The following is a 22,333-nucleotide window of genomic DNA, read 5'->3' as shown; positions in this document are numbered from 1 at the left end:
TGTTGCCTAGGTCAATTCTTTCTTTACAGGTTGAAAATGGTGTGTTTTTTGAAAATTGTAGCATTCCTTCTGCATTTATTAGTTGGAATTCTTCTATTATAGCGCCTACTTTTATCAAAGATTCATTTACCCCAAAATACAGCTGGCATAGGAAAGATAAAATAAATACTTTCTCATTATTTATTCATTTTCAGGATAATAAATTATTACCCTAGCAACTTCCAATGGCAAGCTATTAGGTTGTCGGGGGGGGGGGGGTTTGTCTGTTTGTTTCATTATGAACTCATGACTTTTATGTATTTGACAGGTTTTAATCCATTGTAGTTATTATTCTTTTTGATGCAGAAATTGCCCTACCTTCAAAGTAGTTCCTGTTTTGTTTTGACAGGACCTCAAATAGTCTGGGAGAGCTTCCTTACACAAGTTGTTCATGGCTCATTGTGCAGATTTCTTGCCCCAGACCTGGGAAATGGTATTCAGAGACCCACTTCAGGACTTTTTTTAAATTAAGCATTGCAAACATAATTGAGACTTCCTGTGTGGACATTTCTGGGATCTCACTGCTCTTCTTTTTCTGTTGGAGATAAATACTACCATGAACATGTTATCACTCTTGTTTGAAGTTTTTATTCTTTTACTACATATTCTGTATACATGCACATTAAATGACATTATTTTGCATATATTTTAAGTCTTATAGAATGGTATTGCACGATATGTATCTTATTTCAACAAGTCTTTTTCCACACAATAGTGTATTTTTTATATTTGGTAGATGTAGTGGTGGTTCGTATTAACCGCTGCATGTTATTTCATGGAATAAGTATACCACAATGTTTTTCCTGTTAATGAATTCTTTGGTTTTCACATTTTGCTACGACAAGCAACACTGCAATGAATATTCTTGAGCACACCTCACTGTGCACAACATGAGGATCTCCCTAGCGTATATTTCTAGATGTGAAACTACTCGGTCAGAGTATGAGCACCTTCAGATTTACTGGATATTCCCAAATTGCTCTCCAAAATGGTTGTGCAAATTTATACTTCCACCAGCAGTGTACAAAAGTTCCCATTTTCTTCCCACGTCCTCACTCAAACTTGGTATTATCAGACCTTTTAACTTGTCGGGTGATTTCTCCGTGCATTTTAACCTGTGCTTCTCTGACTGCTGGTGAGGCTGAGATTCTTCTTGTGTGTGTGCTGGTCCTTGGGTTGATGTTTCTATTGAGTCTGACAACATAGTGGTTAAGACCAGAGGAACTGGAGCCAGACTCCTAGGCACAAAGTCAGCTCCACTGCTTAACTGTAAATGACATCCAGCCTGCCATTTAACCCTTTCTGTGCCTGTTTCTTCACCTGTAAAGGGGGTATGATAAACACCTATGTCATAGGGATATAGTGAAGATTAAACGAGTTAATACATGTCAAGTGCTTAGGACAGTGCCCGGCTGTCCTCCTCCTCCTCATCATCGTTACTGGTTTCTAGGGGTTCTTCCTATACACTGGATGCTATTTCCTTGTCAGACTTCGCATTTTAAATACCTTTTCCCAAATGTCTGCAATTTGTCTTTTTTAGTTTGTTTTTGGTCTTTTTTGTTACTCCAGAAAGTTTAATACTAACATCATGTAATAAAAAAATTTATCCTTACTTTTTCCTATACAGTTTGAGATTTTGGTGTAAATGATAAGAAGTCTTTCTGTACACAAAGACCTATAGTTTCTTCTAAAATTTCATTTTCTTTAATTTGGATTTAAATCCACCTGTGATGTAAGAGAGGGACCTAATTTTGTGTTTTTCATACAGATAGTCAATTTTCCAAGCACCATCGGTTGAACAGTCATTGTTTTCCCATTTTTTAATGCTCCTACCTGTACCATATATCATGTCCAGATATGTGTGAGTGTGTTTCTGGGCTTCCTATCCTGTTTCATTGGTTTATTTTCCAATTCTTGCACCATGCCACTCTGTCCTAGTTTCTAAGGTTTATTTAAAAGTAAGTCTTCATACCTCATAGAACAAGTCCCACCTCTCTCTTTTTTTAAAAAACGGAATCCGAGTTCTTGGCCCTCGGCTCCTCCACAAAGTCTCCTAGAGCTTAAAGGACAGTGCAGACTGTGTCTAACACCTGAGAGATCCGAACGACGATTTAAAATGATGAGAAATCCGGACTGGCTGGTGGCTGCTCTGATGGCAGAGCAAAGGGAGGCATGAGGGAGATCCCACGTTCCCAGCATTTTCAGAGCAAAGTATGGAGATGTTTCCCGTGGGCCATAAGAAGAGAGTATTTGCCTTTGTGGGATCATCTTAGGTCCACGTAAGAGGTCCAGCTTCTTACTATAAAGAACTAAAGTTGCTATGAGAGGAATCCAAGTAACCAGGTGGAAAAGATGCATTCTCCCACATGAATGAAATTGCAGATGAGAGATTCCCAGAAATAGGTGGTCTCCAAGAAAGCCCACAGGAAACCTCCATAACAGAAAAAACCAGCTTTAAACTTCTGCCCAGTCCAGGGTATTCTGATACCAGCTCATAACAGTGCTGGACAAGTAGGACCTTTCCTATTGCTTCCCTCCTTTCCCCTGCTTCAACCAGGAACTAGAGGAACCAGAGACCACCTAATGAGCGCACAGGGAGGAACAGAAAACCCAGTTGAGGACACAGATGAGACACATGCCATGCTATCTGTTCCCACTGCAAGGTTCCACCTGCTGCAGATTCAGGCTGGGATGAGGATAAGCTTTAACTTTGTAATGCTGGAAACTTTGACTACTACCTGAGATTAGACATCTTAATTCATAAACTGAGACTGTTTTTCATGATCAAAAGACTTTTTACGGAGTGGCCAAAAAATTGAATGATTCTTTATTTGTTCAGGAGCAAGAAAGAATTAACTCCACAATTCAGCTCGCGAGGGCAACAGCAAGAGGAAAATAATGACACTGCGTGACTGTACCCCATGCGACCTATTCATCTGAAGTCTCAGATACCTATTATCTTCATTACACTGCTGAATTAAATTTGCTAATATTTTATTTAGGAATCTTGCACCAACATTCTTAAGTGTGGTTAAGAGATAATTTTCTTGTTTCGTCCTCATCAGCTTTGGTATCAAATTTATACTAACTTCATAAAAAGATCTGGGTAGCCTTCCCCCTTTTTTGTCATCTGAAGCAGGTACAATATAAGGATTGTATATTTGTTGATGACTTTGTGAAACTTGTCTCCAAAACAATATGAGCCTGATTTGGAGGTGAGTTTAGGGGACAGAATAATATAATCTGTAATTCCACTCAGGTACAGATAAGGTCCCAGTTGCCTGGAAGTTAACCAAGGGTGGGGTACCACTGTCCCCATGCACAACAGGAACTTCACTGTCCTCTCAGGACACCTCAGGAAACACAGATGGCCGGGGGCTCACAGTTGAGGGAGAATGTCATTGTCAATTTGGATGTCAAATTTTAGTAAAGCTGGATTTCTTTTCTTTTTCTTTTTAAATAGAAATTAAATAGAAATTGAAGGGGAAATATTGCCTCCACATACACCAGTGGAACCTCTAGCGCACCCCACCTTTGGAGACCACTGAGCCAGAGGGTGGGCTGATCAGGACCCTCAGCTAGAGCAGTCCTGGCAGAGCCTCTTCGGAGGAAGGAGACGCAGGAAGAGGGCTGGCACTGGGCAGCGGCCGCGGCAGGTTTAACCCACAGGAGGCAGGATGACATCGTGCGCTTTCAAACTAGTCTGATCATAAGAATCCCTGAGCACACCTGTTAACAAAAGAGACTCCCACACTTTAGCCCAGACTTTTTGAATCAGAACCTCTGTGGATGGGGAGAGGGGCCTGAGAACCTACGTTTTTATTGTAATAACCACTCCAGAAAGTCTTGTAAATGGGCAGGTTTGGGAAACACACAGAAGGAGAATAAGCATGCGCTCTGGAGTTAGGCCAGAGCTGAGTAATGACTGACTCTTTAATGGTTGTGGGGCTGAGGGCATCCCATTTACTCTCCCTGTGCCTCCATGCCCTTATTTAGAAAGGGGGGTTAGTCGTACCTCCCTGTAGGGTAGTGTAAGCGTTAGATGAGAGGATACACTCTCACGTAAAACAGTCCGCACAACACCCAGCACATGGTAAATGGTCACTTTTATCACAGACAGGGTTCTGGGAGAAGATGTGAGGCTTAAATTTCCAACCTACAAAGACATTCATTCCTGAGGTTAAGATGAAGGGACGGTGCATCAGTTTTTCCTGTTTGTTCAGCATTCAAGTCCCATTTCTCTGGAAACCCAGACTGTTTTATCTCGGAGAATCACCACTACCTTCTAGTGCTAGTTCTTATGGTTCAGGTTGATGGATCTGACCCTGCCCTTCATCTCCAGGGCTGAGCGTGATCAAGGCCTGGCCAATCAGCATACTCCATTCCCCATGGCCATCACGATTGGTTCTGAATGAGAGGCATGACCCAAGCTGGTCCAGTGAAATTCAATCTCGGACTCTGATTAGAGCCAGGAGCCTGGAGCTGAGCTGCCAGCTGCTGTCCTGCCAGAGGAAGGGAGGGCCCACCTGAGAACACAATTGTAGCCGAGAGCTGTGGGGAGCATGAGGCCAAAGCTCGAAGATATTTTTGAGCCCTGGAATCTGGGCACATTGAAGCAGCTCCATCCTGGGACTTTTTTCAGCTATGTGAGCCAATAAAATTCTTTACCTAAGATAGTTTGAGTTAAATTTTCTGTTACTTGCATTCAAGAAGATCTCGACAATGATTTTTTAAGCATTTCTTCTATTTTAGTCTCCAATTTACTGTGTAATCATGTAAGCCCCTTTCTTGTCTGATACATTTCCTAACTTTATTAGGAACAAGCAACCCCACGGCCTTAACATTTAGACTTGATGGATAATGGAAATTGCTAAGGCATGATCACTCTCTGGGGATTAGAAAGCTCAAATCCTTTCCATCTAAATGGATTCTTTTCTCTCAGGGTGGGAAGGAGCTGATATTTAGGTAGGTCTCTGTTTTTGTTCTCCAAACTCTGAGAAAGGTTGCCGTTAAAGGGCGACACAACAATTAAAAGCTGTTGGGTATGAGAATGACGAGCTTGGCTGGTATGCAGTACCGTGCAGCTGAGATGATTATTCTCAATTAATCGGCAAACATTACACAATTGTCTCTTTCAAGTCCAGAGTGCTAATATATAATACACAATCAGAGGGCATTGTACATTGGAATATAACTCATTAGCCAGTGCCAATTCTTTACCCCCTAGAAATAAAATAGTCCATTGTCTATGAAAGCTGCAATTTTGAGTCTTTTAAACTTGCAGCTATAGACCAGGTGAAGGATTTCTATTTGGAAAGAAACCACATGAAGTTGGGAATCGAAATTCACGTTGGGAATTCATTGTTAAGGCAAAACCAGTGTTAGTAGAGTGAGGGGTGGGGGTGAGGGGAGGGGGGGCTTTGACCTCCCATACCTCCAACCAGGAACTGCATTCAAGGACTCTTGTCCAGTCTGGCTGAGGCAGCATCTGTCCTGCTGAGGGACATCCCAGAATGGACATGTCCCTGTGTGACTGCCCAGTGAATGCCAAATAGATTGGGTCATTTTATTCAGACCTGGGGGACTTGGCTGCCAGAGAGCATGCTCTGTGGATGAACTCACTTTTGCTTTTGTCCCGCATGGCTGCCGAAGACTGAGCAGCTCAGACAGCAAGGGACAGAGGTGAGGAGAACACAGAGTGGCAGATCAGAGAAACCTGTGGAAGAGGCTTGAATTACTGTTGGATCACAGGGTGTGGGAGTCTGTGGGACAGACTGATGGGAGAGCCTGACCGGCTGGCAGGGACCTGAGAACTGTCACAGTCGGCTGTGCTGGGCCAGCTGCTTCATGTGTGCACGCAGAGTGCAGGCTAACTGGGCGCAGGAAATCTCAACAGTTACCAAAAACACCCAGCAGTCCGTCAGCCCACCCGACTGGAAAATAAAGCCTTTGGGCTCCAAATCCCCGCAAAGCAAAGTGATATCAACAGTGTTAGCCAGTTTCTTGCTTCACAGTGCATGCCTCTACCAGTCTTTCAACAGACACTGACTAACAGCTTCTAAATGTCAGGCTGGCTGTGCTAGGTGCTGGGGATGGAAGGAAATATGTTCAGTACTTCCCCCTAAGGATCTCCCCATTTAGGAAACAATTACAAAATAGGGGGGAAATGCACTAGGAGCTGGGATAAAAGAGAGCACAGGTACTGGGGTGGGGCGGGCAGGAAACAGGCACAAGATGATGCAGGCTGTGATCTGAAGCTGGAGCACTTGTACCTTCCAACCTGCCACATGAACCACTCTTCAAGTGTCACCCGACATCGAGCCCACCCAGCAGCTGTCACTCATCCAATCCAGTTCCATATCTATGACCTCAACATGGCAAAAATATTCCTCATGGCCCTTATGGTCTAGTAGTAATTTAATGTTTTTTTCTTCTCTGTATGTTCTCTGATATATGTTTTCACATCTTGGATGTCTTTCTTTCTGAGTGTGCTATTTACTCTGGTTGGTAAGATAAGATATTAAAAGGTTGAGGCTTTAATTTTATGGACCACTTAGCTTCATTCGGAATGAGAATTAAACCCTCACAACCAGAGGTTTGCCCCTCAATCTGAGCCAGAGGCCTGGCAAATATCGACTGTGTCCTTGCTCACCAGGGCCACAGCAAGAGACACAAACAGGTTTGCTCCATTTCAAACCCATCGTCAATACCAGATATTATGCCATCAGTAGGACACAGCCTTTAGGTGGCTGGGCAGGGTCATTATGCTCGTAAGTACTGGTAAATATGGGTGCGTGCGTGTGTGGCATGCACGTGCATGTGTAATGTTCTGCAGTCTCCTTGAGGGCAGCAGAAACAGTAGTTACCATGAACTTACAAGCATAACCCCAGACACTGACCAGGCGCACTCCCTCCTATCCTCCATGTCCCTGCTCAACATCCCCTCCTCAGGAGACCTTTCCCTGATCACCACCGGAGCCTAAATTCCCTGGGATTTTTGTCTGTTTTGTTCACTGTCTACAAAACTAAAGGCCTGAACTCTTAGAATATCATATTCTACCAACAACATGAAACAACACATTCAAAAAGAAAGGTGGCCAAGATTTGAAAACATATGCAGAGAAGAACATAAACATTAGATTGTCACTAGACCTGAGTGGCCTGGGGCATATTTTTGCCATGCTGAGCACATGGACATGAGACGAGATGGGGTGAGAGGAAGCTGTCGGACGCACATAATGGAAGATGCGGCAACTGAAGAGTGGTTTATGGGACCGAGGACACTCACAGCCTCTTCAGCTTTACTCACAACTTACACGGTCCATCTTCCATCTCGTGGGCGCAGTTCCTAGAGCAGTGCCTGACATGTGATGGGTGCTTAGGACCTTATTATTGAATGAAAAGTGCCTTTTAATGAAGCTTTCATGTGTTTCTCTTCACTTAATTTTGTAAAAAGGTAGTATGTTGACACAGTTCAACATTCATTTTGATGTAAAAAAATAACCCAAAATCTTGTTTTCACTCTATTCTCTGCCTGTCCAGTTCCCACATCCTGCACTGCAACCTCATCCCAGAACCACTTTTATTACTTTCCTTCCTGACTTTGTTTATGCAAATCAAATACAAATACATTTGTATTTTATTATGCAAAGATAACATACAACTGATATTAACCTTGCTTTTTTTACTCAATAGGAGATAACTTGTTGGATAAGGAAAATGTAGTATGTATGTTTTATATATACATATAAAAATATATATATAGGGGACACACACAAAGGAATATTATTTTGCCATATAAAAGGAAATCCTGCCACTTGTGATAACATGGAGGGAACTTGAGGGCATCATGCTAAGTGAAATGAGTTAGACAGAAAAGACAAACACTGAATGATTTCATTTATATGTGGAATCTAAAAAAATCAAATTCATAGAAACAGAGAATAGGTTGGTGGTTGCCAGAGGCTGGGGGGGAGGGAATTGGGGAAATTGGGAGAAGATGGCCAAAATGTACAGAATTCCAGTTCCAAGATAAATAAGTTCTGGAGATGTAATGTATAGCATGATGACTACAGTTAATAATACTGTACTGTAAATCTGAAAGTTGCTAAGAGAGTATATCTTAAAAATTTCCAACCCAAGAAAAAATTGTAACTATATGAAGTGATGGATGTTAACTAAATCTACTGTGGTGATCATTTTGCAGTATACGCGTACATCAAATCATTATGTTGTACACCTTAAACTAATACAGTGTTATATGTCAGCTGTTTCTCAATAAAATAGAAGGGAAAGATGTAACTTGGAGAGTCTTCATATTCAACTTGGTGTCTTCAATTTTTTTTTTTTACAGTTCCAGTCAATTCTTTATTGTTTGAATATCCTGCAATTTATTAAACCAGCTCATGTGGATGGACATTTGTGTTGTTTCCAATCTTTTGCTATTAAAAAACAAAAGCACTCTATACTATATAATAGGATAAATTCCCAGGGAGAGGACTGCTAGGTCAAACGGCTTATGTATTAGTAATTTTATATATATATATATATATATATATATATATATATATATATATATATATATAGCTTAATTGCTTTCCAAAGGGGTTATATAAATTTATATTCTCATCAGCAATGTAAAAAAAGTCTCTTTCCCCACAGCCTTGCCAACAGTTTTATCAAACTCGGAGTTTTGCTGATCTAGTAAGTTAAAAAATAATAATAATAAAAAATAATATCTTGTAAGGTTTTTATCTGCATTTCTCTTGTTGTGACACAGAGCACCTCTTTATTTCTATGAATGGACACATCATACCTTTCTGACCTTTCTGTTAGGTTAATAGTCTTTTTATACTTTGCTTAGAAGCAGCACATTATATATAGGGAGATTAGCCCTTTCTCTGCAATGTGAGTTTAAAAAACTTTTTTCCAGTGGTGTGTTGGTTAGTGTTTAGTAACAATCTCTGGGGAAAATAAATCCTGCTTTATAGCATTTGCCAGTTTCCATGATGTAATAATCCGCACCACAGCCAACTTCAGGCTACCAACATGACATCACTAAATGTGGACTTGAGAAGAAATGTGCAGGTTTGGCCTACTATGTAATAGCTCCACGTACACAGTAGATGTAAATCATTCCAAGGGCCTGGATGATAGCAAAATGTAGTTAAACAATTAGAGTGGTGAGTTTTTGAGTATATATTACCTTCAACTGTAACATTCTTTATTTAATTATAAGTTTATATAACTCAATTTTAAATAATGGTTGTGTTTGATAGCAAGCTTGCAAAATTTCTAAAATTTGATAATCAGCTCCTGTGAGCCAGTGCAGGCCCCCTCCAGCACACCACTGCCTTTTATTCTATTTGTCTTTTGCCTTTTTACTTTTTTGCAGGGGGGAGGGTCTTTTTTTCTACTGAATTATAGTCAGTGTACAATGTTGTGTCAATTTCTAGTTTACAGCACAATTCTTCAATCATACATGAATATACATACATTCATTTTCATATTCTTTTTCACTGTGAACTACTACAAGATATTGAATATATTGCCCTGTGCTATACAGTATAAACTTGTTTATCTATTTTATATATACCAGTCAGTATCTGCAAAACTTGAACTCCCAGTTTAGCCCTTCCCACCCCCCGCCTTTTTACTTTTTCAAATGATGTTTTTCATCATGTAAGTGTTTGATTTTGATGTAGTTTTATTTATCAGTCATATTCTTTATAACTTCAGAATTTTGAACAATGATTAGGAAGACCTTACCCATTCCAAGATTGTAAGAGAGTTTTACCATATTTTCTTCTAACACTTTCATGGTTTCATTTTTATATTTAAATCTTTAATCCATTTGGAGTATATACGAGTGTACAGTAGGAGGTGAGGCTCCTACTATCATTTTTTTCCAGATGCTTATCCAGTTACCTCACACCAGTTGTTGAATAGTCCATCTTTTCCCACTGATTTGTAAAGCCATCTTTATATGATATAGCTTTATTTATTTTAATGAACATGGTATTTATCATTATTTGAATGATGTTTTAATAATTATGATAGTTTATAAACAGATTCCCTATGTCTGCTCATTTGATTCTTTAACCTGTAGTGGTAGGTTTGGTAGATTAAAATAGCTGTAATATTTCTATGCCCAGCATACTTTCCCATCCTCTGCCTTTCAAATCTTTTAGGGAATTCTCCCTTCATGCAATGTGATCCTGGAGAGGCAGTTAATTATGGTACACTGGCCAAACTGGGTTATATATATGGCCTAGGATGGCCAATCAAAAAATCCCAACACACAGATACATCTATCAAAATTCATCAAATTGTACATCTGAAATATGTGTAGTTCACTGTACAGGGACCATACCACAATAAAGGTGTTTTTAAAAAAAGAATTCTGAAAAAAAAAAAAAAGAAACAAAACCCCAACACACAGTAATTGGCTAGAGTTTGGACATCTGACCTGAGCAAGGCAATATAATCTTCCCTGGAAGTGATATCTGAATGAGATTTTCTGTTGGAATTGTTAACCTGGGAGAACAAGTTTTTTAGATCTTCTTAACTGACACATAAACTAAAAGTGTCTGAGGATAAAGTCAAACAAAAACAAGCAGAGCTAAGAAATAGAGACCCGGAAAGTTCTGAAGGTATCCTTTGGGTCTCTGGATCCAATCTTGCCCAAACGCCAATGCCCCTGGACATCCAGGAACAAAAGCCTACAAATTCCTTTTAAAGGGAAAAAAAGAGAAAAAAACCAAAACACTTAACCTGGTTCAATATGGCTTCCTGTAACTTACAACAAAAGGAGCTGTAACCCTCTCCAGTAGATGTTACTGTGCCCACATTGCAGGGGAAGAAACAGGCAGGGAGACATTACATTCAATCACAGTTATTACGTGTCTCCCACTCTTGGCTCTCACTTTCCAGGGCCCACCCTTCTGGCACTGGCAGCTCCCCACTCGGTGTGCTGTATCCCAGAGATTCTCTGATGATGACTAGGAAGAAAGATCATATAAATGTTTGGAGGCTGCTTCTTATCTTCTAAAATAGTCAAGATCCTAAATTAGATCTCTTCTATTCCTCCTCAACAGCCTTTCTTTCCCTGTAGCAAGGTGAACATCTCCCCAGCCCAACTTCTCAGTATGGTCAAGGTCTCGGCTTTATTCTTGGTGTCTTTGGCTGGAGAGGTGTAAAAGTTCATTATCCAGTGATGTCACATTCAAATCTGCCCCAGAGCTGCTTTTCATATTGGGAGTAGAAATTTGATTCTCTAAAGTCCTTTTATAATTGGGAATCTCTTTATACTATCTGGAGTAGAGCATATCTTAAAAACTATTCAGAGTTAGAACCAGGTCCTTTAAAAATTGTCTTTCCTATGGAACAGCTAATACTTAGAGTTTCACAATTAAAAACGTATTCTTTAAGCTTGAACTATAGCCTTCTGTTAAATGCAAATAGCCCCTAGAAAGGTTAGCATAGGCTTATCTCCCAAGTCACTTCTGAGATACAGCTGTGAACCATGGTCAGGGTTGGGACAAGCTGATATGACAGCTACCATTAGGAATGAATTGAATTAGACAGATTCTTTGAGCTCTGAAGGGAGGCTCTAATTTAGTGCCAGAACCAGCCATCTCATTATTTTCACATTTTCTTCTACTTGGTCATCTTTGGCATTGCTTGAGACCCTTCATGAGCTGGAATTAATATGCATCCAGAAATCAGACCCAACCATTTGTAGCCTGTAACTGCAGCTGTCCCATACTGTCAGCTAGCACCAGCTCCCTGAGCAATTTACTTCCTGGACAGAACTTCTTTTCACAAGTTTATCTGTTCTCAACTGTCATCCAATATTCTAGTGGATTCCTCATCTATAAGATTTCAACTTTCCAAACAAGTTCCTACCCCAAGTTTCCATACAGTGGCTCAGACTGTCTTTACACAACCATTTTTCTGTGGACGGCACACAACTTCATTTAGGTTACATACCAAGTGCTCTGGTGCCCTTCGGTGAAAGTCCAAGTGAAGCAAAACTATGTTGAAGAAAAAGACACCAGCAAAATGATGGAGTAGGAAGCTCTAAGCTTTCACTCCCCCATAGAAACATTAAAAAATAAAAAGGCAGAAACTGTCTGAATCAACCTTATTGAAGCTCCAGAAAACACCCAAAGGTTTACAGCCACCAAAGAAATACCCAAACAACAAAAAGCCATCTCAAAATAGTAGGAAAGTTTTGTGGCATTTTACTTACCATTACTCTACCCCCTCCGCAGCATGACAGTGGCTTCGGTCTTGAAGTGGTGGCAGCCTGGTTTCCAGTACCATTCCTCAAACTAGCAGGAGCAGAGCAGACATTATTTGCAAATTATTGTATACATCTATTCTAAACTGTGGATACCTGAAGGACTGACACAAGAGCTTGTTTCTGTTATGTCTTACTCAGAATTCAGTTGGGAAAGGCAGTGAACACTACTCCTAAAACTTGCAAGATGACCACAGACCCACAGATTCCTGGGGCAAGAGATGACAGGTGGAAACATACATCAAACCTTTGAAGGTGTGGGGGAAAAGCTGGGGTGAGACTGGGGATGTAGCACATTCAAAAGCAGCAAAAAAAAAACCACGGGAGGATTTAGGAAGCCTTATGCACATCCAGGTAAGATGCACATTCAGAAAAGATCGGATACAATCTTAAGCTTCTACCTCAGCCTGACTGCTAACTTCAAAACAAGCCCAGCTAAGTGTTGAAGGAATGTCCTAGCACACAGCCAATCCGCAAACACTGAAAGAGTTCCTGGCATTCAAAGAAATCTTACTAAAACATCTGATTTTGAGCTGAATATGAGCTAAAGGAACAGAGACTTCAGTGATCACACCTGACAAGCAACAGCCTCTACAAAAATAGTTACAAAAACACCCAGACTACCGCAGACTTCAACAACAACAACAACAACAACAAAACCAGTCAACCCTGGGAAAGGGGAAGGATGTGAGTTCCAGAGTTATGATATTATAATAGTTAAGTGTCCAATTTTCAGCAAAAGAAGATTGTAAGGTATAGATAGAAACAGGAAACCATGGCTCATTCAAAGGAACAAAATCAATTCACAGAAACCATTCCTGAGGAAGCCCAGATATCAGACTTACTAGATAAAACTTAAATATACTCAAAGGAAAACATGGATAAAGAACTAAAGGAAATCAGAAAAAAATGATACATGAATAAAATGAGAATACTGACAAAAAGACAGAATTTATTAAAAAAAACAAACCACCAAATAGAAATTCTGAAGCTGAAAATTACAATAATTGAAATAAAAATTTCACTAGAGGGATTCAACAGTAGATTTGAGCAAACAGAATAAAGGACCAGCAAATGTGAGAATAAGACAATCAAAATTATGGAGCCTCAGGTGTGGAAATAAAGAAGAAAGAAGAAAGGTGAACCAAAGGGACCATTAAGCGTACCAACATACACATTACTTGAGTCCCAGAAGAGAAGTGAGAAAGGGAGGAAAAGATTATTTGAAGAAATAATGGCAAAACATCCCACCTTTGATGAAATGCATAAACCTACAACTTTAAGAAGCCCAATGAACTCCAAGTAGGATAAACTCAAAAAGACCCAGCCAAGACATATTATAAGCTACTATTCAAAGATAAAGAGAGATTCTTAAAAAGCAGCAAGAGAAAAGTGAATAATCATCATATATGAGTGATCTTCAATTAGAGTATCAGCCATTTTCTCACAGGAAACCCTGCAGGCCAGAAAGACCTTGGATGAACTCTTTAAAGTACTGAAAGATATAAACTGTCAACCAAAACCTCTATGCCTGGCAAAGTTTTCCTTCAAAAATAAAGGAAAAATTAAGGCTTCTCAGATAAACAAAAGCTGAGTGAACTGATTACCACTAGGCTTCCAAACCAGAAATCTTAAAGTGAGTCTTTCAGGTTAAAATGAAAGCATGCTAGACAGTAGCTTGAAGCTATATGAAGAAATAAAAATCTCTGATAAAAGATTTAAGAGAAAAATATATATTCAGAATTGAAAGGAGAAATAGTCCTACAAAAATAGATGGAGACTATAATACCCTATTTTCAAGAATGAACAGAACAACCAGACAGAAGATCAATAAGGAATAGAGAACTTGAACATTATAAACCAAATATATGCATGTGTGCATGTGTATACAGAAAACTCCATTCAACAATAGAATACACATTTTCCTCAATTGCACATGAAACACTCTCCAAGAAAGACCATAAGTTAGAACACAAAACAATTCTTAATAAATTTAAAAAGATTGAAATCATGCAAAGTATCTTCCTATCAAAATACAATAAAACTGGGAATCAAAGACAGAAGGAAAATTAGAAAATTCAAAAATATGTGGAAATGAAACAACATACTCTTAAATAATAAATGAGTTAAAGAAGAAATCACAAGAGAAGTTAGAAAATACCTTGATTAAAATAAAAATGAAAACACAACATATCAAAATTTGTAGAATGCAGCAAAAGTAGTGCTAAAAGGGAAAATTACAGCTCTATAAACTTACATTAAAAAAGAAGAATGATCTCAAATCAGTAACCTAATTTTACACCTGGAACTGGTAGAGACAAATAGGGAAGCCCAATACTAGCAGACAGAAGGAAATACAGATTAGAGTGGAGGTAAATAGAGAACAGAAAAACAATAGAGAAAATCAACAAAACTAAAAAGTTGATTCTTTGAAAAAAAAATCAGTATAACTGACAATACTTTAGCTAGATTGACTAAGGAAAAAAGAGAGAAAACGCAAATTACTAAATAAGAAAAAAAGTGAGGAAATTACCACTGATTTTACAGAACTAAAAAGAATTATAAGAGAATATTATGGATAATTATATGCCAACACACTGGATAATCTAGATGAAGTGGACAAATTCTTAGAAACACATAACCTACCAAAACTGACTCATGAAGAAAGAGAAAATCTGAATAGACCTATAACCAGCAAGAAGATTGAATCAGAAATCAAAATCTCTCAACAAGGAAAAGCCCAGTATCAGATGGCTTACTGGTGAATTCTACCAAACATTTAAGAAGAATTAACACCAGTCTTTCTTAAATTCTTAAAAGAAAAAACACTTGAAGAGGAGGAAATATTTTCTAACTCCTTCTATGAGGCCATCATTACCCTGATATCAAAGCCAAACAAAAATACTAAAGAAAACTACAGACCAATATCCATTAAGAATGTTGATCCATTAAGAATACTGACCCTCAACAAACTACAGGCAAACCTAATTCAGCAGCATTTTAAAAGGGTTATATACCATGGTCAAGCTAGTTTTGTTCCTGGAATGCAAGGATAGTTCAACACATGAAATCAACCCATGTAGAAGACAATATTGATAGAATTAACGGAATGAAGGGGGAAAAAACCAAAACTGATGCAAAAAAAAAAAAAAAAAAAAGAAAAGAATTTGAAAAAATTCTACATCCTTTCATGATAAATACAATCAATAAATTAGGAATAGAAAGAAATTTCTTCAACATGATAAAGGCTATATATGAAAAATCCACAGCTAACAACATGTTCAAAGCTGAAAGACTGAAAGCTTTTCCTCTAAGACCAGGAAGAAGACAACGATGCTCACTTTTACCACTTCTATTCAAAATAGTACTAGAATTTCTAGGCAGAGCAACTAGGTGGAAGGAAGGAAGGAAGGAAGGAAAGAAGGAAGGTAGGAAGAAAGGGAGAAAGAAAGGAGAGAGGGAGAAAAAAAGAGGGAAGAAGGGAGAAAGAAAAGAAAGCAGGAGGAAGAAAAGAGGGAGGAAGGGAGGGGAGAGAGGGGGGATGAGGAAGGGAGGGGAGTGAGGGAAGGGAAGAGATGGGAGGGAGGAAGGAAGGAAGGAAGGAAGAAAATGTATCCAAATTGGAAAAAAAGAAGTAAAGTTACCTGTGTTCACAGACAACATGATCTTATATGTAGAAAACTAAAAGATTCCATACAAAAACTGTTAGAACTAATTAAAAATTCAGAAAACTTGCAGAATATAAAACCAACACTCAAAAATAGTGCATTTCTATATAACAGTAACAAATAATCTGAAAATAAAAATTAAGAAAATTTCATATACAGTCACATCAGAAAGAATAAAATATTTAAGAATAAACTTAACCTAGGAGGCTAAAGAATTATGCACTTACAACAATAAAATGTTGCTGAAAGAACTTAAAGACAAAAATAAGTAGAAAGACATTCAATGTCCGTGGATCAGAAAACTTAATATTGTTAAGACATCAATACTACCAAAAGCAATGCACAGATTCAATACTATTCCTATTAAAATCCCAATGATATTTTTTGCAGAAATAGAAAAATCCATTCTAAAATTCATACAGAATCTCAAGTCACCCCAAATAGTCAAAACAATCTTGAAAAGAAAAACAAAATTGGAGGATTCACACTTCTAAATTTCAAAACTTACCACAAAGCCACAATAATCAAAACAATGTGGTACTGGCATAAAGAAAGACATGTAGACCAATGCAATACAATAGAGACCCCAGAAATAAACTTTCACATATTTAGTCAAGTAATTTTCAACAAGGATGCCAAGACTATTCAATAGGGAAAGGACAATCTTTTCAACAAATGATGCTGGGACAACTGGACATCAACATGCAAAAGAATGAAGTTGGATCCTTACCTTACATTATATGTAAAAGTTAACAAAATGGATCAATAATCTAAATACAAGAGCTGAAACTATAAAACTGTTAGAACAAAACATACAAAAAACTTCACAAGTTCTATTCGGCAATGATATCTTAGATATGACACCAAAAACAAACAACAAAAGAAAAAGTAGATATATTGGAGTCCATCAAAATTAAAAATTTTTGTGAATCAAAGGACACTACTCAGAGAGTGAAAAAGTAACCCACAAAAAGGAAGAAAATATTTGCCAATCATATATCTTATATCCAGAATATAGAAAGAACCCCAAACAACTCAACCACAGAAAAACAAACAACTCAATTTAAAAATAAGCAAAATACTTGAAAACACATCTATCCAAAGAAGATACACAACTGGCCAACAAGCACATGAAAAGATGTTCAACATCACTAGCCATTTGGGAAATGCAAATGGAAACCACAAGGGGATGCTACAGTCAACTCTTGAACAACATGGGTTTGAACTGCACAGGTCTTACAATTGTGGATTTTTGTAAGTAAATATATACCACAGTACTCCATAATCGAGGTTGTTTGAATCCTTGGATGCTAAATGGCAGATTCCGGGGCCCAGCTATAAAGTTACAAGTGGATTTTCATTGCATTGGGGGTCAATGCCCCAACTCCCACATCACTCAAGGGTCAACTGTACTTAACACTCAAAAGGATGGATAATACCTCAAAAAGAAAAAGAGAGAAAATTACAAGTGTTCATGGTGACGCACAGAAATTTAAACCTTTGATCATTGCTGGGGGAAATGTAAAATGGTGCAGACACTGTGGAAACACTGTAATGGTTTCTCAAAAAGGTAAACATAGAACTATCATGTTATCTACCAATTCCACTTACAGGAAATACAGCCAAAAGAATTGAAACCAGGGACCCAAATGGATACTTGTACACAAATATTCATAGCAGCATTATTTACAATAGTCAAAAGGTGGAGACAATCCAAGTGTCCACCAACAGATGAATGGATAACAAAATGTAGTATACGCATACAATGGAATATTTTTTAGCCTTCAAAATGAACGAAATTCTGGTACATGCTACAAAATAGATGAACACTGAAACACTACGCTAAGTGAAATAATACAGATACAAAGGGAGAGATCTCTGTGATTCTACTTACATGCGTTAGCAAGAATAGGCAAATTCATGGAAACAGAAAGTAGAGGTTACCAAGGGCTGTGGGAAAGGTGGAATGAGGAGTTATTGTTTAATGGATACAGAGTTCATGTTCGGAATAATGAAAGAGTTCTGAAAAGGGTTAGTGGTAATGGTTGCACAACAATTTGAATGTACTTAATGCCACTGAACTGTATACTTTAAAATGGTTAAAATGGAAATTTCATGTGTATATATTTTACCACAATAAAAAAACTTACACTATATCGCAGATAAAATGTATTTTCTTAGCCCTCCCAAACCACCCATTACGTGTCATTTAGTTTTTCCCCTTATTGAACCAAAATGTACTGATTGCTAACCAAATCAAATGTCAGCTCTCTGATAGGTTCTCAGTTTTCAAAGATAAACAGAATAGTCTCTGTCATAAAGGGCTTTATAATCTGGCTGGGAAGGCACGGAAGTAAAATTAACAGACAAAACTATGTGATAAGTACCATGATATCGGTTAGTGTAGGGAAGTTATGAAGCACACAGGTAGGAGCATTTAGCTCAGGCAGGAAATATCTAGAAATACTTTCCAAACGATGTTTGTGACTGAGCCGAGTCTCAAAATATAGAAGTCAGCCAAGGGAAAGAGCTTCTCAGGCAAGAGGATCAAATATGTAAAAAGATACAAAGAGGATATGAGCAGATTGGGAAAATATGATAACATATCATATGAAATTGGTGGGGGTGGGGTGGAGAGTGGAGGATGAATATTGAAGAGTTGGACAAGGTTCAGAAAACGGATCTCTTATGCAATGTGGGAGTTTGTACTTATCCTAAGGGCAATGAGTAGCCACTGTATAAGATTTCAGAAAGAGGAGTCACGTGAGCAGCTATGTCTTTAAAAGGGACCTCCCTGGTGTTCTAACGTCATTGATTTACATGCGGCTGTCCAGCTTTCCCAGTGCCACTTGCCAAAAAGATTGTTTTTTCTCCATTGTATATTCTTGCCTCCTTTGTCAAAGGTTAATTGACTGTAGGTCTGTGGAAACTGTAATTTTTTTATTTTGTTGTTTTCTTGTAAGCACAACTGCAAGTTATTTTTATGTGTAAATATATATATATGTATATTTGTTTATCCAACCTTTTCCATAAATTTGATTATTTTTTATGAAATAGCAAGCAGTTTACGTCTCATTTGTACAATGATGTATCTATATGGCAAAAGGTTTTGCCTATGAAAACAAAATTGCATTTCCAATATGGAATGTTCATATAAAAAAAGGAAGAGAGACCTCCCTGGCCACACTGCAGAGAATAGACAGAAGAGGGGTTCGGCCCCAAGCACACATGATGAAGGCACTGGTAATGCCCATGGAGACTAGCAGACAGAGTTAAGAAGTGTTCATGATAACAACTCAGAGGCCTAGTTACTGGTTGGATGTGAGTGATGGGAAGGCTCTTGGGTTTCTAGTTTGGGAAATTTGGTGAGTGGTAGCACAGTTCACTGACGTGAGGAACTCGGAAGAAATGAGTCTGGGGCAAAGAGAGATCATTTCTGTTTGGAAATGTTGCCTTGGAGGTGACTGTGGAGCAGACGCACATGGCTATTTAGGCGTGGGGTTTAGGGAAAATGCTTGATGTACAGTTACAGATTGGAGAGCCCACTGAATAGAGAGGATTTGCCTTAAATTAAAGGAACTGATGTCTAAATGTGCAATCCCATTATAGAAGTAAGTATAGTCTTTCCATCCACCACAGGGTAATTTAAGGAATGGAGCAGTTTCTCTATGTGACATCAAAATCAAACCATATGGGCAGTCGCCCACTCAACTGTGCATGTGACAAGGCTTACAAGAATAAACCAATTATCGATAAATCTGGAAGCTGTCCAAACTGGTTTTCATTCTGGAGCAAAGAGAGACTTTTAATATGCATCTTGCCTACAGCAAATCAGAGCCTAAATCTCTTTTTGTATTTGAGAATCAATCCTTGGGAATCTTGTCAACAACCAGAAAAGAGGAGCTATCAAAACGAAATAAAATAAAATTAAAACAAGTGCTAGCGTGCTCTATTCTTTTTTTTTTATGAATATTCATCAGTTTCTCCCATATCTGTTCTTCTTTCCTTCCACTGCTGACAGAACGTCTTCTTCCTAGCAGGTGGATTCTATCTGCAGAATTCCTAGGGAACTAGATCGCATCATATGTGGGTGAAGACACGTGGTCTTTAGATAAGAAAACCCTGAGTTTGATCCCCATTCTACCATTTACGTGATCATGGACAAATCTATTTATTCACTCATTCATTCATGCAACAAACACGCTTAGAGCACATTCTAACTGATAGGTCCTGTCCTAAATACATACAGTACTGAGCTGAAAATGCATAGTTCTTGCTCAGAGACCAATGAGGAGGTAAACATACAAACAAAATTACAGAATAAGGTAATTTCTAGAAAATTGGGGAAAAGGTACACCTTACTCTGCTTTTTAGGAAAGCTTTACTGAGACTTGAAGGAGGAAAAGATGTTTGCCAGGTAGAAGTGGTAACAAGTATAAGAGATTAAAGGACCCTGGAGAGCTGGGAAACAGAGGGAGGGGGTTGCTGGGGGAAGCAACTGCAAGACCAAAGCTGAGGAGATACTGGATAGTAAAATGCTGGGTTCTAAGAGCTTCGGGCCATTTTTATAGGGAAGGTACACAAGTGATAGATAGGTGACGCAGCTTGATGCAAAGGCAAGGGCCACCCTGCACATTCTGCCTTCTTTGTTGCCTGGAGGCACCACTGAAACATCCTCCTCTCCACTTAGACTCAAGAAATCCTACTCGCTGGGGTCAATACTGCTCTTTCATACTATCGCTGTCTCATGGTCTCCACTTGGAAACTCCCACTCGTGGTTTGGGGACTTCGACATGGTGTTCATAGATTCCTCTAAATTCTGTAACATCTTGTATTACTTGGGGTTCTCTGGAGAAAAAAAACAATTAAGATATATATGTATAGAGAGAGGATTTATTTTAAGGAATTAGCTCACACAATTGTTGGGGGCTAGCAAGTCCAAAATCTTAGGGAGGCCAGCAGGCAGGAAATTCAAGTAGGTTTCTATGTTGCAGTTTTGAGGCAGAATTGCTTCTTCTTTAAGAAACCTCAATCTTTCGCCTTAAGGCCTTCAACTGATTTGATGGGGGCTCACCCACATTATGGGGGGTAATTTGCTTTAAACAAAGTCTGTTAAAAAAAAAAGTATATATATATATATATAAAATAGTAAATGCAATCACACCTTAAAAAATACCTTCACAGCAACATCTAAGACTGGTGTTTGACCAAAAAACTTGGCACCATTGTCTGGCCAACACAAAATTAACCATCTCACTTTTCTTGTGATTTCAAACTATGTAGGTACATCAGGCAGGGGCCTAGCAAAAAACCAGAATTTAATGAGATGAGTTTTGAGAAAGGACTATCTTTAGAGGTGCTGTCAGGTTCAAGGGTACAAATAGGAGGTGCCAAGGTACCTGTCAAGATCTGTGAAGGATGTGAGATTCTACCCTATTTGAAAGCTAACAAGACAGCCTGTTACAATTTCATGGGTGCTGACTGAAGACATGACATTCCTGGGTCAAAGATGGACAGCTGACTACTCACAGCAGTAACAGTAGCCAGAGTATCGACATTTTTGTTCTGGTTTCCCAGGCCCCAGTTCCCCCCAGAATGACACAAAGGGGGCCCAATAACGACTGCACAAGCAATGGGTTAAGATACAGGCCAGGAAACCCTGAGGTTAGGAAACCATATCTTTAATAACAGGCACAAGGCATGGCTGCCCCTTTTGCTCCAGAGAGAGACTATCTTTACTTTCCAAGGCTGATCAGTATACAAACATCCTTGAGAGAGCGTCAGAACCAAGGGCACTTAGTACCTTGCTCACAACACGTGCAAAAACATGAGTGACCCGTAAGGAACCATCTCCCCATAGAACCTAGAAACAAGTGGTGGTAAAAAAAAATTCTGTTGTTCAATAGGGCCAAAATGCAAGAAGAAGGAAGAGAGTTATCGGAGCCCAGTGAGATCCAGAGCCATGGAAAAGGGGCCACCAGTGGGAACTGCAGTCATAGAGAGACACAGCTTCTGTTAGAAAAGCAATGCCAAAGCAGGGAGAGAATGGGAGAGAACTCTGATCTCTTTCTCTCACACTCTGACTTTTGTCCGGGAACTCCAATTGGTCAAACCCCAAAAGAAGCCAGCTAGCAAGGAAACCTGGATGATATGGTTCATAGGGGTCAGTCTCCCATGTCCAAAGCAACACTGGGAGAAGGAATATATCTAAGAAGTAGTGGAGAAAAACAGTCAGTATAATATATAGTCCCTCCCATATCTTAGTTTGAAAGCTACTTGACTTTCTGGGATCTAATGATGTTCACTCCACTCACTCTAGTCA

The 22,333-nt window shown here is 38.9% G+C and overlaps 1 long non-coding RNA gene across 3 annotated transcripts in view; it reads right to left on the bottom strand.

The window, feature by feature from the left end:
* Nucleotides 1-22,333, bottom strand: part of LOC123617664 (uncharacterized) — a 60,764-nt gene that overhangs the window by 24,510 nt on the left and 13,921 nt on the right. For all 3 annotated transcript variants that reach the window (XR_012503889.1, XR_012503888.1, XR_012503887.1), the window contains exon 3: nt 12,293-12,374. This is a non-coding gene — a long non-coding RNA (uncharacterized LOC123617664). The remainder of the gene's footprint in view (nt 1-12,292; nt 12,375-22,333) is intronic.

Source organism: Camelus bactrianus, chromosome 33 (assembly GCF_048773025.1).
Source record: "Camelus bactrianus isolate YW-2024 breed Bactrian camel chromosome 33, ASM4877302v1, whole genome shotgun sequence".
Lineage (NCBI taxonomy): Eukaryota > Metazoa > Chordata > Mammalia > Artiodactyla > Camelidae > Camelus > Camelus bactrianus.
This window is presented reverse-complemented; position numbering and strand designations above follow the sequence as displayed.